This window comes from Cryptomeria japonica, unplaced genomic scaffold (assembly GCF_030272615.1).
Source record: "Cryptomeria japonica unplaced genomic scaffold, Sugi_1.0 HiC_scaffold_422, whole genome shotgun sequence".
NCBI lineage: Eukaryota > Viridiplantae > Streptophyta > Pinopsida > Cupressales > Cupressaceae > Cryptomeria > Cryptomeria japonica.
This window is the reverse complement of record NW_026729242.1, coordinates 73137-90000: the sequence shown is the minus strand read 5'-3', so window position 1 is coordinate 90000 and position 16864 is coordinate 73137. Positions and strand designations below refer to the sequence as shown.

Below are 16864 nucleotides of genomic sequence, written 5' to 3'. Positions count from 1 at the left end.
ACACAGATAGTTCCAAGGCGGCCGAGGAGCCTCACCGCATATCAATCGGGGTGCGAGGCGAGGGATGGGGCGGGAAGGCCCCAACGGCTAGACGGAAGAGGCTTCAGGGCCACCTCGGAATGCTCCAAGCATCGGACGCGCTTGGGGCGACTACCAGTGCCAACCCCTTATCCCGCGATGCGTCCGATACACAGATGGTTCCAAGGCGGCCGAGGAGCCTCACCGCATAGCAATCGGGGGTGCGAGGCGAGGGATGGGGCGGGAAGGCCCCAACGGCTAGACGGAAGAGGCTTCAGGGCCGCCTCGGAATGGTCCAAGCATCGGACGCGCTTGGGGCGACTACCAGTGACAACCCCTCATCCCGCGATGCGTCCGATACGAAGATGGTTCCAAGGCGGCCGAGGAGCCTCACCGCATAGCAATCGGGGTGCGAGGTGGGGGATGCGGCGAGATGGCCCCAACGGCTAGACGGAAGAGGCCACAGGGCCGCGTCGGAATAGTCCAAGCATCGGACGCGCTTGGGGCGACTACCAGTGACAACCCCTTATCCCGCGATGCGTCCGATACGAAGATAGTTCCAAGGCGGCCGAGGAGCCTCACCGCATAGCAATCCGGGTGCGAGGTGGGGGATGCGGCGAGATGGCCCCAACGGCTAGACGGAAGAGGCTGCAGGGCCGCCTCGGAATAGTCCAAGCATCGGACGCGCTTGGGGCGACTACCAGTGACAACCCCTTATCCCGCGATGCTTCCGATACGAAGACAGTTCCAAGGCGGCCGAGGAGCCTCACCGCATAGCAATGGGGGTGCGAGGTGAGGGATGCGGCGAGATGGCCCCAACGGCTAGACGGAAGAGGCCACAGGGCCGCCTCGGAATAGTCCAAGCATCGGACGCGCTTGGGGCGACTACCAGTGACAACCCCTTATCCCGCGATGCATCCGATACGAAGATAGTTCCCAGGCGGCCGAGGAGCCTCACCGCATAGCAATCGGGGTGCGAGGCGAGGGATGCGGCGAGATGGCCCCAAAGGGTAGACGGAAGAGGCTGCGGGGCCGCCTCGGAATAGTCCAAGCATCGAACGCGCTTGGGGCGACTACCACTGCCAACCCCTTATCCCGCGATGCGTCCGATACACAGATAGTTCCGAGGCGGCCGAGGAGCTGGGGGATGCGGCGAGATGGCCCCAACGGCTAGACGGAAGAGGCTGCAGGGCCGCCTCGGAATAGTCCAAGCATCGGACGCGCTTGGGGCGACTACCAGTGACAACCCCTTATCCCGCGATGCGTCCGATACACAGATAGTTCCGAGGCGGCCAAGGAGCCTCACCGCATAGCAATCGTGGTGCGAGGTGGGGGATGCAGCGAGATGGCCCCAACGGCTAGACGGAAGAGGCTGCAGGGCCGCCTCGGAATGGTCCAAGCATCGGACGCGCTTGGGGCGACTACCACTGCCAACCCCTTATCCCGCGATGCGTCCGATACACAGATAGTTCCAAGGCGGCCGAGGAGCCTCACCGAATAGCAATCGGGGTGCGAGGCGAGGGATGCGGCGAGAAAGCCCCAACGGCTAGAGGGAAGAGGCTTCAGGTCCGCCTCGGAATGGTCCAAGCATCGGACGCGCTTGGGGCGACTACCAGTGACAACCCCTTATCCCGCGACGCGTCCGATACACAGATAGTTCCAAGGCGGCCGAGGAGCCTCACCGCATAGCAATCGGGGTGCGAGGCGAGGGATGCGGCGAGAAGGACCCAACGGCTAGACGGAAGAGGCTTCAGGGCCGCCTCGGAATGGTCCAAGCATCGGACGCGCTTGGGGCGACTACCAGTGACAACCCCTTATCCCGCGACGCGTCCGATACACAGATAGTTCCAAGGCGGCCGAGGAGCCTCACCGCATAGCAATCGGGGTGCGAGGCGAGGGATGCGGCGAGAAGGACCCAACGGCTAGACGGAAGAGGCTTCAGGTCCGCCTCGGAATGGTCCAAGCATCGGACGCGCTTGGGGCGACTACCAGTGACAACCCCTTATCCCGCGACGCGTCCGATACACAGATAGTTCCAAGGCGGCCGAGGAGCCTCACCGCATAGCAATCGGGGTGCGAGGCGAGGGATGCGGCGAGAAGGACCCAACGGCTAGACGGAAGAGGCTTCAGGGCCGCCTCGGAATGGTCCAAGCATCGGACGCGCTTGGGGCGACTACCAGTGACAACCCCTTATCCCGCGAGGCGTCCGATACACAGATAGTTCCAAGGCGGCCGAGGAGCCTCACCGCATAGCAATCGGGGTGCGAGGCGAGGGATGCGGCGAGAAGGACCCAACGGCTAGACGGAAGAGGCTTCAGGGCCGCCTCGGAATGGTCCAAGCATCGGACGCGCTTGGGGCGACTACCAGTGACAACCCCTTATCCCGCGACGCGTCCGATACACAGATAGTTCCAAGGCGGCCGAGGAGCCTCACCGCATAGCAATCGGGGTGCGAGGCGAGGGATGCGGCAAGAAGGACCCAACGGCTAGACGGAAGAGGCTTCAGGGCCGCCTCGGAATGGTCCAAGCATCGGACGCGCTTGGGGCGACTACCAGTGACAACCCCTTATCCCGCGACGCGTCCGATACACAGATAGTTCCAAGGCGGCCGAGGAGCCTCACCGCATAGCAATCGGGGTGCGAGGCGAGGGATGCGGCGAGAAGGACCCAACGGCTAGACGGAAGAGGCTTCAGGTCCGCCTCAGAATGGTCCAAGCATCGGACGCGCTTGGGGCGACTACCAGTGACAACCCCTTATCCCGCGACGCGTCCGATACACAGATAGTTCCAAGGCGGCCGAGGAGCCTCACCGCATAGCAATCGGGGTGCGAGGCGAGGGATGCGGCGAGAAGGACCCAACGGCTAGACGGAAGAGGCTTCAGGGCCGCCTCGGAATGGTCCAAGCATCGGACGCGCTTGGGGCGACTACCAGTGACAACCCCTTATCCCGCGACGCGTCCGATACACAGATAGTTCCAAGGCGGCCGAGGAGCCTCACCGCATAGCAATCGGGGTGCGAGGCGAGGGATGCGGCGAGAAGGACCCAACGGCTAGACGGAAGAGGCTTCAGGGCCGCCTCGGAATGGTCCAAGCATCGGACGCGCTTGGGGCGACTACCAGTGACAACCCCTTATCCCGCGATGCGTCCGATACACAGATAGTTCCAAGGCGGCCGAGGAGCCTCACCGCATAGCAATCGGGGTGCGAGGCGAGGGATGCGGCGAGAAGGACCCAACGGCTAGACGGAAGAGGCTTCAGGGCCGCCTCGGAATGGTCCAAGCATCGGACGCGCTTGGGGCGACTACCAGTGACAACCCCTTATCCCGCGACGCGTCCGATACACAGATAGTTCCAAGGCGGCCGAGGAGCCTCACCGCATAGCAATCGGGGTGCGAGGCGAGGGATGCGGCGAGAAGGACCCAACGGCTAGACGGAAGAGGCTTCAGGGCCGCCTCGGAATGGTCCAAGCATCGGACGCGCTTGGGGCGACTACCAGTGACAACCCCTTATCCCGCGACGCGTCCGATACACAGATAGTTCCAAGGCGGCCGAGGAGCCTCACCGCATAGCAATCGGGGTGCGAGGCGAGGGATGCGGCGAGAAGGACCCAACGGCTAGACGGAAGAGGCTTCAGGGCCGCCTCGGAATGGTCCAAGCATCGGACGCGCTTGGGGCGACTACCAGTGACAACCCCTTATCCCGCGACGCGTCCGATACACAGATAGTTCCAAGGCGGCCGAGGAGCCTCACCGCATAGCAATCGGGGTGCGAGGCGAGGGATGCGGCGAGAAGGACCCAACGGCTAGACGGAAGAGGCTTCAGGGCCGCCTGGGAATGGTCCATGCATCGCACGCGCTTGGGGCGACTACCAGTGACAACCCCTTATCCCGCGACGCGTCCGATACACAGATAGTTCCAAGGCGGCCGAGGAGCCTCACCGCATAGCAATCGGGGTGCGAGGCGAGGGATGCGGCGAGAAGGACCCAACGGCTAGACGGAAGAGGCTTCAGGGCCGCCTCGGAATGGTCCAAGCATCGGACGCGCTTGGGGCGACTACCAGTGACAACCCCTTATCCCGCGACGCGTCCGATACACAGATAGTTCCAAGGCGGCCGAGGAGCCTCACCGCATAGCAATCGGGGTGCGAGTCGAGGGATGCGGCGAGAAGGACCCAACGGCTAGACGGAAGAGGCTTCAGGGCCGCCTCGGAATGGTCCAAGCATCGGACGCGCTTGGGGCGACTACCAGTGACAACCCCTTATCCCGCGATGCGTCTGATACACAGATAGTTCCAAGGCGGCCGAGGAGCCTCACCGCATAGCAATCGGGGTGCGAGGCAAGGGATGCGGCGAGAAGGACCCAACGGCTAGACGGAAGAGGCTTCAGGGCCGCCTCGGAATGGTCCAAGCATCGGACGCGCTTGGGGCGACTACCGTTGCCAACCCCTTATCCCGCGATGCGTCTGATACACAGATAGTTCCGAGGCGGCCGAGGAGCCTCACCGCATAGCAATCGGGTTGCGAGGCAGATTATTGGGAAGGGAACCCCCTGGGATGCGGCTCAAGCAGTGCCCAAAGGGACTGGAATGCGGAATCACATCGAGAGACCCAAATGCTATACGAGGGCTCAAATCGAATTATCGATTTGGCCACGACATGGACGCATCGGAACGACTACCTTTGCCGAACCACTCGCAATTGCATCCATACCGAAACCAATAGACATTTCCGTTAGAGCCCTCGCATAGCATTCGGGAATCTCGCATGCCCCTCTAAATCGACCAATGCTGGCGCTCAACGAAAATCCGAGCGCTACCACCGTTCGAGCGCCAGCATTGGTCGAGTTAGAGGGGCACGGGGGAGAATGCTCCAGTCAACACCTCCCCTATATAAGTTATTTGTCCGATTCTCGCACAACCGTAGTCTGCCTCGTCGAATCAAACAACGGTCCCAGATTCCGACTTCCGTTCCGTAGAGACCCAAAAGCTAGATGGAGGCTCGCAAGAAAGAGAGTCGGCGCATAGCAATCGGGTTTCTCGAACGTTTAGGGACCGAGCTCACTTGCGGATAGGGCAAAATCCGCCAAGCAACCCAAAAGCTAGACGGGGGCTCGAATCGAATCGCCTAGGCGGCCACAACAACGACGTGTTGGATCGACTACCAGTGCCAAACCATTCAGCAAGACTAGTCTGTGTCGAGGCCGGATAGAGATTCTCAGAGAGCGCCCGTATAGCATTTAGGAGACCTGCCGCGTCCCTCACACTCGACAAATGGTGGTGCACGTTTATAAATCCGAGCGATCCCAACCCTTTCAAGCACCAACATCGGTCGAGATAGAGGGGCACGGAGGGGGCTGCGTGAGACAACACAGTCCCCTATATAAGTTATTTGTCCGATTCTCACACATCCGAAGAATGGTCATCAAATCGGACAACAGCCCAAACTTCCGACTTCCGTCCCAGAAAGCCCAAGAGCTATCTAAAACGTTCATGGCCGGAACTCGATCGCGGCTATACCAGTCCGCCAAGCAACCCAAAAGCTAGACTGGAGCTCTAGTCGAATCACCTCTGTGGCCATTGCAAGGACGTGTTGGAGCGACTACCATTGCCGAACCATTCCGCAGGTCGAGTCCATACCAAGGCCGCATAGAGATTCACGATGAGCTCCTGCATAGCAATCAGGAGACTTGCCGTGTCCATCACAATCGATAAATCCTGGTGCAAGATTTTTGCATCCGAGCGCTCCAACCAGTCGAGCACCAGCATCAATCGACATAAACGGGCACGGGGGGAGGATGCTCGAGAACACTACCTCCCCTATATAAGTTATTTGTCCGATTCTCAAGCAGCCGAAGTCTGGTCATCGAATCGGGTCAAAGACCACAACTTCCGACTTTACCCACAATGCAAGTCATCGAATCGAACATCGGCCCCCGAGTCGGACTCCATGCGTATGTCAGGTCATCGGACCCAAATTCCGCCTTCCTGCGCATGGCGGGCCATCAATATCAACTCGGTCATCGGACCCAAACTCCGCCTTTCTGCGCATGGCACGCCTTCAAATCGGTCATCGGACCCAAATTCCGCCTTCCTGTGCATGGCGGGCCATCAACATCAACTCGGTCATCGGACCCAAATTCCGCCTTTCTGCGCATGGCACGCCATCAACTCGGTCATCGGACCCAAATTCCGCCTTCCTGCGCATGGCAGGTCATCGGACACAAATTCAGACCTCGCCAATATGCCTACGTATCGAATCGGTCATCGGACCCAACTTCCGACTTCATCCATACTGTAGGGTCTTTGAGGTTGGCGCGGTGCGCTCAACCCGGGGAGTCGACCCATCGAAGCATACACCTCCCCTATATAAGCTATTTGTCCGATTCCCACACCTGTGTAGTTTGCACCTCTGACCAGGACATCGACCCCAACTTCCGAACTCGCCTGCAACGACCGAACCAGCGCCTTGGTGCGCACCAAAAGTGCGCACTTTTGGAGGGCACTTTTGTGCGCTCCAAAGGTGCGCACTTTTGGAGGGCACTTTTGTGCGCTCCAAAGGTGCGCACTTTTGGAGGGCACTTTTTGGAGGGCACTTTTGTGCGCTCCAAAGGTGCGCACTTTTGGAGGGCACTTTTTGGAGGGCACTTTTCTGCGCTCCAAAGGTGCGCACTTTTGGAGGGCACTTTTTGGAGGGCACTTTTCTGCGCTCCAAAGGTGCGCACTTTTGGAGGGCACTTTTTGGAGGGCACTTTTCTGCGCTCCAAAGGTGCGCACTTTTGGAGGGCACTTTTTGGAGGGCACTTTTCTGCGCTCCAAAGGTGCGCACTTTTGGAGGGCACTTTTGTGCACTCCAAAGGTGCACACTTTTGGAGGGCACTTTTTGGAGGGCACTTTTCTGCACTCCAAAGGTGCGCACTTTTGGAGGGCACTTTTTGGAGGGCACTTTTGTGCGCTCCAAAGGTGCGCACTTTTGGAGGGCACTTTTTGGAGGGCACTTTTGTGCGCTCCAAAGGTGCGCACTTTTGGAGGGCACTTTTGTGCACTCCAAAGGTGCGCACTTTTGGAGGGCACTTTTCCTGCGCTCCAAAGGTGCACACCTAGGTGAGCACCTTCGACCACACCTTGTAGCACACCAAACTCTGACTTTCGACTTCATCCGCAATGCAGGGTCTTTGAGGTTGGCGCAATGCGCACAACCAGGGGAGTCGACCCATCAAACCCAACACCTCCCCTATATAAGCTATTTGTCTGATTCTCATACATGCGTAGCCTGCAGGAGCAATTAGGACATCGACCCCAACTTTCGGCTTCTAAACGAAAACAAGGTCTTTGAGGTTGGTGTAATGCGAACAACTAGGGGAGTCAACCCATCAAACCCAACACCTCCCCTATATAAGCTATTTGTCTGATTCTCATACATGTGTAGTCTACAGGAGCAATTAGGACATCGACCCCAACTTTTGACTTCTTAACGAAAACAAGGTCTTTGAGGTTGACGTAATGCGCACAACCAGGGGAGTCGACCCATCAAACCCAACACCTCCCCTATATAAGCTATTTGTCCGATTCTCATACATGTGTAGCCTACAGGAGCCATTAGGACATTGACCCCAACTTTTGACTTCTTAACGAAAACAAGGTCTTTGAGGTTGGCGTAATGCGCACAACCAAGGGAGTTGACCCATCAAACCCAACACCTCCCCTATATAAGCTATTTGTCTGATTCTCATACATGTGTAGCCTGCAACAACGATTAGGACATCCACCCCAACTTCTGAATTCGTCTGCGTTGACCGCACCAAAGGTGCACGCCTTGGTGCTCACCAAAATCCGACTTCCGACTTCTTCTGCTATGCGGGGTCTTTGAGGTTGGCGCAGTGCGCACAACCAGGGGAGTCAACCCACCGAATGCAACACCTCCCCTATATAAGCTATTTGTCTGATTCTCATACATGCGTAGACTGCAGCAATGATTAGGACATCCACCCCAACTTTTGACTTCTTAAACAAGACAGGGTCTTTGAAGTTGGTGCAGTGCACACAACCAGGGGAGTCGACCCATCAAACGCAACACCTCCCCTATATAAAGCTATTTGTCCGATTCTCATACGTGTAGTCTGCAGCAGCGATTAGGACATCGACCCCAACTTCCGAATTCGTTTGCATTGACCGCACCAAAGGTGCACGCCTTGGTGTGCACCTTGGAGTGCACTTTGGTGCTCACCTCGGTGCACACTTTGGTGTGCACCTCGGTGTGCACCAAAGGTGCGCACCTTGGAGCGCACCAAAGGTGTACACTTTGGAGCGCACCACATAGGGTCTTTGAGAGGTTGGCGCAGTGCGCACACCAAGGTGGGTGTTGAGGTGCGTGCCGAGGTGGGTGGGTGCTAGGGTGCGCTCCATGGTGGGTGCCAGGGTGGGTGCGTGCTAGGGTGGATTCCAAAGAGGGTCATAGGGTGGGTGCCAAGGTGGGTTGGTGATATAGTGGGTTCAAAGGTGGGTACTAGGGTGGGTTCCAAGGTGGGTCACAAGTTGGGTGCCAGGATGCGTGGGTGTTAGGTTGGGTGCCAAGGTGGGCTCCTGCGTGGGTGGGTGCTAGGGTGGGTTTCAAGGTGGACGCGAGGGCGGGTGCCAAGGTGGGTAACAAGTTGGGTGTTAGGATGGGTGAGTGCTAGAGTGGGTGCCAAGGTGGGTGGGTGCTAAGGTGGATGCCAAGGTGGTTCACAGGGTGGGTGGGTTCTAGGGTGAGTTCCAAGGTGGGTCACAGGTTTAGTGCTAGGGTGCGTGTCAAGGCGGGTGTCGAGGTGCCTGGGTGCTAGGGTGTGGATGCCAATGTGGGTCATAGGGTGGGTACTAGGGTGGGCTGCAATGTGGGTGCCAAGGTGGGTAACATGCTCGGTTGGTTCTAAATTGGGTGTCAGGGTGGGTGTGCACCCACCTTGCCCGAGGTGGGTGCCAAGGTGCCAGTGTGGGTGGGTGCTAAGGTGGATGCCAAGGTGGGTGAGAAGGTGGGTGATAGGTTGAGTGGTAGGATGGGTGGGTGCCAAGATGGGTCACAGGGTGGGTGCAAGGGTGGGTAGGTGCTAGGGTTGGTGTCAGGGTGGGTGGGTGCTAGGTTGGGTTCCAAGGTGGGTGCGAGGGTGAGTGTCAAGGTGGGTCACAGGTTAGGTGCTAGGATGGGTGAGTGCTAGGGTGCAAAGGTGCCAGGGTGGGTGCTAGGATGGGTCGATGCTAGGGTGAGTGGCAAGGTGGGTCCACAAGTGTCAAGGTGGGTGCCGAGGTGGGTGCCAACTTGGGTTCCAAGGTGGGTGCCAAGTGGGCGACTGCTATGGTGGATGCCAAGGTGGGTCACGGGGTGGGTGCCAAGTTGCTAGGTTGTGTTCCAAGGTGGGTGCCAACGTGGCTGCTAGGGTGCGTGGGTTAAAGGGTGTGTCACAACGTGGGTGCCAGGATGGGTGCGCACCCACACTGGCCAAGACGGGTGCAAGGTTGGGTTCCAAGCCCGGTCACAGGCTGGGTGCTAGGATGGGTGGGTGCCAAGGTGGGCACCAGGGTGGGTGCACCCACCCTGGCCAAGGTGGGTCACGGGGTGGGTCCTAGGGTGGGTAACAGGGTGGGTACTAAGGTGCGTGCCAAGGTGGGTCATGGGGTGGGTGCCAAGGTGGGCACCAGGGTGGGTGTGCACCAACCCTAGCCAGGGTAGGTCACGGGGTGGTTGTCGGGGTGGGCGTCAAGGAGCCAAGGTGGGTGGCAAGTAGCCAAGTTGCGTGCCAAGGTGGGTGTCGGGGTGGGTGCCAAGGATCCAAGGTGGGTGCCAAGGAACCAAGGTGGGTGTCTGGGTGGGTGCCGAGGTGGGAGCCAGGGTGGGTCCCAAGGTGAGTGCAAAGGTGGGTGCCAGGGTCAAGGTGAGTGCCAATGTGGGTTCCAAGGTGCCAGGGTCAGGGTGAGTGCCAATGTGGGTTCAAAGGTGCTAAGTTGGGTGCGAGGTTGGGTGCGAGGGTGGGTGGGTGCCAAGGTGTGCTAGGTGGAAGCCCGGGTGGGTCGGCATCCCATGGGTGTCGAGTTGGGTGCCTGATGGGTGCTTCTTGTCAAGTTTTAGTCGTCGGGACTCATTTCGAGCCTTAGAGGTCGTTTCTTGTCCGGTTGCCCTGTCTTCGACCTGGGAACCCAATTTTGGTCCTCGGGTCCCATTTTTTTTTGTCTCGCATCCCACTTTTGGCCTGTGGCCTTTTCGGGGTCGATTCTCGTTTTGGGCATCAGAGCATGTTTCTTCTCCTAAAACCCAATATTTGTTTATTAAGTCTCGGAACACATTTTTGTTCTCGTGGACCCATCATGGGTCTTGGAACGCATTTGTGGTCCTTGGGTCCCATTTTGCATCCCGAAACTTGTGTTTTGGTGCTTGATCCCTATTTTGGGTGCCCACCTTGCACCAAGTGCGCACCCGGGGCAAACCGAGCGCCTTGGTGCACCGGGGCAAGATCGAGCGTGCACCCGAGGCGCCCCGAACATGCACCAAGGTGCACTCGGCCCACATGTGAGCGCAGGTCGTTGCGCCCGAGGTGGTGTGTGGGCACCGCGTTGCAGACGGGACACTGCACGCACACGACGCCCCGTCCAGGTGCACGCACGTAGGCCGGGCCGGGTGCACACCCGACGCCCTAGCAAGGTGCGCGCACCCGGGCAGGGCTCACACTTGGCGAACGGGGCGCACTTCGCGAGGGAGGGTGTGCACCTCGACGGGGGTGGGTGGCCGGGGTGGATTCGCACGTGGGTCGCGGTTTGCTAAGTACACACTGCGACAAGCTCATAACGGGTGCGATCATACCAGCGTTAGTGCACCGGATCCCATCAGAACTCCGCAGTTAAGCGCGCTTGGGCCGGAGTAGTACTGGGATGGGTGACCTCCCGGGAAGTCCCGGTGTTGCACCCTTTCTTAGTTTTTCGCCGGGCGTCGCAATGCTATTTGAATAAACCTTTTGCCCGTTTGCGTTCTCGTCGGGGCCGGGCCGGGCCGGGGTGCGCTGCCCGCACTACCGCGCGCGCGGGGGCGACACCGAGCGCGCACCCGAGGCGCCCCGAGCACACAGGCCACGGTGCAACCCGGGCGTTGTGCGCGCACCCCGGTGCGCCCGAGGTGCTGCGCGCGCACCCAGGTGAAATCGGTGTGCACCTCGGCCAGTGCGCGCTCGGTCGAGTCGCGCACGTTGGCCAAGGTGCACGGTGATGTTTCTTACTCTAAGGTTCCGCACCAGACGCCCGGGACAGGTGAGCGAAGCTGGGCGGGGCCGGGTGCGCGGCCGGGGCAGGTGCACGCAGCTGGAGAGAGCTTTGGAGCACACCAGAGGTGCGCACCTTGGAGCACACTTCGGAGCGCACCAATGATGCGCTCCATTCAAAAGTTTCCTGAAAAGGCAAAAAAAGTTGAGATTATAGAATTTCCCACTTGAGAGATTGTAAAAAAAAAAAATTTAAAATGAAGGAAACGCGGGTGCCAAGGTGTGCGCGCCCGGGTGCGCAGCCCAGCCAAGGTGTGCGCACCAAGGCGCCCACCCTGGCGAAGGTGCACGCAAGGTGCGCACCCGAGGCAAACCGGACAATTAACCCAACTTTCGACTTCGCGCGCACCTGCGCACCTTGGAGCGCACTTCGGAGCGCTCCTTGGTGCGCACCAATCTTGGGCACCTCGGAGTGCACCATGGCGCCCACCAAGGTGCGCACCCGGGGCAAACCGAGCTCCGACTTCGTGCGCACCTTGGAGCGCACGAAAGGTGCGCACCATGGCGCCCACCAAGGTGCGCAGCCCAGCCAAGGCGTGCGCATCAAGGTGCGCACCCTGGCGAAGGTGCGCACCCGGGGCAAACCGAGCTCCGACTTCGTGCGCACCTTGGAGCGCACAAAGGGTGCGCAACCCAGCCAAGGTGTGCGCACCCCGGGCAAACCGAGCTCCGAATCGTGCGCACCTTGGAGCACACTTCGGAGCCCTCCTTGGTGCGCACCGATGTTGCGCACCTCGGAGCGCACCCGGGGAAAACAATGCAATTAACCCGACTTTCGACTTCGTGGGCACCTCGGAGCGCTCTCGGGTTCGCACCTCGGAGCACACCGAGGTGCGCACCTTTGATGCGCTGCCTTCACCAATTTCCAGAAAAGGCAAGAAAACATTGAGAAGGTGTGCGCACCGAGGTGCCCACCCTGGCGAAGGTGCACGCGAGGTGCGCACCCGGGGCAAACCGGGCTCCGACTTCGTGCACGCCATGCTGCGCACCTTGGAGGGCCATGGTGCGCACCTTGGAGCACACTTCGGAGCGCTCAATGGTGCCCAACCCAGCCAAGGTGCCCACCGCGGCGAAGGTGCACGCGAGGTGCGCACCCGGGGCAAACCGGGCTCCGACTTCGTGCACGCCGCACCTTGGAGCACACTTCGGAGCGCTCCTTGGTGCGCACCAGGGCGCGCAACCCAGCCGAGGTGCCCACCCCGGCGAAGGTGCACGCGGGGTGCGCACCCGGGGCAAACCGGGCTCCGACTTCGTGCACGCCATGGTGCCCACCGCGGCGAAGGTGCACGCGAGGTGCGCACCCGGGGCAAACCGGGCTCCGACTTCGTGCACGCCGCACCTTGGAGCACACTTCGGAGCGCTCCTTGGTGCGCACCAGGGCGCGCAACCCAGCCGAGGTGCCCACCCCGGCGAAGGTGCACGCGAGGTGCGCACCCGGGGCAAACCGGGCTCCGACTTCGTGCACGCCATGGTGCCCACCGCGGCGAAGGTGCACGCGAGGTGCGCACCCGGGGCAAACCGGGCTCCGACTTCGTGCACGCCGCACCTTGGAGCACACTTCGGAGCGCTCCTTGGTGCGCACCATGGTGCCCACCAGGGCGCGCAACCCCGCCGAAGGTGCACGCGAGGTGCGCACCCGGGGCAAACCGGGCTCCGACTTCGTGCACGCCGCACCTTGGAGCACACTTCGGAGCGCTCCTTGGTGCGCACCAGGGCGCGCAACCCCGCCGAAGGTGCACGCGAGGTGCGCACCCGGGGCAAACCGGGCTCCGACTTCGTGCACGCCATGGTGCGCACCAGGGTGCCCACCGCGGCGAAGGTGCGCACCCGGGGCAAACCGGGCTCCGACTTCGTGCACGCCGCACCTTGGAGCACACTTCGGAGCGCTCCTTGGTGCGCACCAGGGCGCGCAACCCAGCCGAGGTGCCCACCCCGGCGAAGGTGCACGCGAGGTGCGCACCCGGGGCAAACCGGGCTCCGACTTCGTGCACGCCATGGTGCCCACCGCGGCGAAGGTGCGCACCCGGGGCAAACCGGGCTAGGACTTCGTCCACGCCGCACCTTGGAGCACACTTCGGAGCGCTCCTTGGTGCGCACCATGGTGCCCACCAGGCCGCGCAACCCAGCCAAGGTGTGCGCACCAAGGTGCACGCGAGGTGCGCACCCGGGGCAAACCGGGGTCCGGCTTCGTGCACGCCGCACCTTGGAGCACACATCGGGGCGCTCCCGGGTTCGCACCGGCGTTGCGCACCGTGGTGGGCACCTCGGAGCAGACCGTGGTGGGCACCTCGGAGCACACCAAGGTGGGCAGCGAGGTGCGCACCTTTGATGCGATGCCTTCACTAATTTCCATAAAAGGCAAAAGAAAACGAGATTTTAAAATTTCCGTTTTGAAAGATAGTGAGAAAAAGGGAATGCTGGTGCCATCTTGAGCCCGCCCTGGTGCGCAGCCCAGCCAAGGTGTGCGCACCAAGGTGCCCACCCTGGCGAAGGTGCGCGCCCGGGCAATTAACCCAACTTCCAACTTCGCGCGCGCCAGGGTGGGAGCGCACCCAACAACCGGGCCTGGGAAGAGCCAATGCGAGAAACCCCACCAAACGCTCTGACAAAAAAAGAGGGGGCGCTCCAGTAACCCCGCTTCGGAGCGCACCCTGGGCAAACCCAGCGAGGGTGCCCACCCCGGCCAAGGTGCAGGCGAGGTGCGCACCCGGGGCAAACCGGGCTCCGACAACGTGCACGCCGCACCTTGGAGCACACTTCGTAGCGCTCCCGGGTGCGCACCTCAGAGCACACCAAGGTGGGCAGCGAGGTGCGCACCTTTGATGCGCTGCCTTCACTAATTTCCAGAAAAGGCAAAAAAAAGAGGAGATTTTAAAATTTCCGTTTTGAAAGATAGTGAAAAAAACGGAACGCGGGTGCCATCTTGAGCCCGCCCGGGTGCACAGCCCAGGTAAGGTGCCCACCCTGGCAAAGGTGCGCACCCGGGCAATTAACCCTACTTCCGACTTCGTGCGCGCCAGGGTGGCAACCGGGCCTGGGAAGAGCCAATGCGAGAAACCCCACCAAACGCTCCGACAAAAAAAGAGGCGGCGCTCCAATAACCCCGCTTCGGAGCGCAGCCGGGGCAAACCCAGCCAAGGTGCCCACCCCGACGAAGGTGCACGCGAGGTGCGCACCCGGGGCAAACCGGGCTCCGACAACGTGCACGCAGCACCTTGGAGCACACTTCGAAGCACTCCCGGGTGCCCACCGGCGTTGCGCACCGTGGTGGGCAGCGAGGTGCGCACCTTTGATGCGCTGCCTTCACTAATTTCCAGAAAAGGCAAAAAAAAATGAGATTTTAAAATTTCCGTTTTGAAAGATAGTGAAAAAAACGGAACGCGGGTGCCATCTTGAGCCCGCCCTGGTGCGCAGCCCAGGCAAGGCATGCGCACCAAGGTGCCCACCCGCGGTGCACGCCCGGGGCAAACCGGGCTCCGACTTCGTGCAGGCCGCACCTTGGAGCACACTTCGGAGCGCTCCTTGGTGCGCACCATGGTGCCCACCAGGGCGCACCCGGGGCAAACCGGGCTCCGACTTCGTGCACGCCGCACCTTGGAGCACACATCGGAGCGCTCCCAGGTTCGCACCAGCGTTGCGCACCTTTGATGCGCTGCCTTCACTAATTTCCAGAAAAGGCAAAAAAAAACGATATTTTAAAATTTCCGTTCTGAAAGATAGTGAAAAAAACGGAACGCGGGTGCCATCTTGAGCCCTTCCTGGTGCGCAGCCCAGGCAAGTTGTGCGCACCAAGGTGCCCACCCTGGCGGAGGTGCGCGCCCGGGGCAAACCGGGCTCCGACTTCGTGCACTGCATGGTGCCCACCAAGGCGCGCAACCCAGCCAAGGTGCCCACCGCAGCGAAGGTGCACGCGAGGTGCGCACCCGAGGTGCACACCCGGGGCAAACCGAGCTCCGACTTCGTGCACGCCGCACCTTGGAGCACACTTCAGAGCGCTCCTTGGTGCGCACCAGGGCGCGCAACCCAGCCAAGGTGCTCACCCCGGCGAAGGTGCACGCGAGGTGCGCACCCGGGGCAAGCCGGGCTCGGACTTCGTGCACGCCGCACCTTGGAGCACACATCGGAGCGCTCCCGGGTTCGCACCAGCATTGCGCACCTTTGATGCGCTGCCTTCACTAATTTCCAGAAAAGGCAAAAAAAAAAAAAAAACGAGATTTTAAAATTTCCGTTTTGAAAGATAGTGAAAAAAACGGAACGCGGGTGCCATCTTGAGCCCGCCCTGGTGTGCAGCCCAGGCAAGTTGTGCGCACCAAGGCACCCACCCTGGCCAAGGTGGGTCACGGGGTGGGTCCTAGGGTGGGTAACGGGGTGGGTACTAAGGTGCGTGCCAAGGTGGGTCATGGGGTGGGTGCCAAGGTGGGCACCAGGGTGGGTGTGCACCAACCCTAGCCAGGGTAGGTCACGGGGTGGTTGTCGGGGTGGGCGTCAAGGAGCCAAGGTGGGTGGCAAGTAGCCAAGTTGCGTGCCAAGGTGGGTGTCGGGGTGGGTGCCAAGGATCCAAGGTGGGTGCCAAGGAACCAAGGTGGGTGTCTGGGTGGGTGCCGAGGTGGGAGCCAGGGTGGGTCCCAAGGTGAGTGCAAAGGTGGGTGCCAGGGTCAAGGTGAGTGCCAATGTGGGTTCCAAGGTGCCAGGGTCAGGGTGAGTGCCAATGTGGGTTCAAAGGTGCTAAGTTGGGTGCGAGGTTGGGTGCGAGGGTGGGTGGGTGCCAAGGTGTGCTAGGTGGAAGCCCGGGTGGGTCGGCATCCCATGGGTGTCGAGTTGGGTGCCTGATGGGTGCTTCTTGTCAAGTTTTAGTCGTCGGGACTCATTTCGAGCCTTAGAGGTCGTTTCTTGTCCGGTTGCCCTGTCTTCGACCTGGGAACCCAATTTTGGTCCTCGGGTCCCATTTTTTTTTGTCTCGCATCCCACTTTTGGCCTGTGGCCTTTTCGGGGTCGATTCTCGTTTTGGGCATCAGAGCATGTTTCTTCTCCTAAAACCCAATATTTGTTTATTAAGTCTCGGAACACATTTTTGTTCTCGTGGACCCATCATGGGTCTTGGAACGCATTTGTGGTCCTTGGGTCCCATTTTGCATCCCGAAACTTGTGTTTTGGTGCTTGATCCCTATTTTGGGTGCCCACCTTGCACCAAGTGCGCACCCGGGGCAAACCGAGCGCCTTGGTGCACCGGGGCAAGATCGAGCGTGCACCCGAGGCGCCCCGAACATGCACCAAGGTGCACTCGGCCCACATGTGAGCGCAGGTCGTTGCGCCCGAGGTGGTGTGTGGGCACCGCGTTGCAGACGGGACACTGCACGCACACGACGCCCCGTCCAGGTGCACGCACGTAGGCCGGGCCGGGTGCACACCCGACGCCCTAGCAAGGTGCGCGCACCCGGGCAGGGCTCACACTTGGCGAACGGGGCGCACTTCGCGAGGGAGGGTGTGCACCTCGACGGGGGTGGGTGGCCGGGGTGGATTCGCACGTGGGTCGCGGTTTGCTAAGTACACACTGCGACAAGCTCATAAC

General features: G+C 60.7%; 1 non-coding gene across 1 annotated transcript; it reads left to right on the top strand.

Annotated features, from left to right (window-relative positions):
- The first annotated feature begins 10830 nt into the window (after nt 1-10830).
- Nucleotides 10831-10949, top strand: LOC131871530 (5S ribosomal RNA). The gene has a single exon (XR_009369745.1). It is a non-coding gene; the product is annotated as a 5S ribosomal RNA (ribosomal RNA).
- The last annotated feature ends 5915 nt before the right edge of the window (nt 10950-16864 follow it).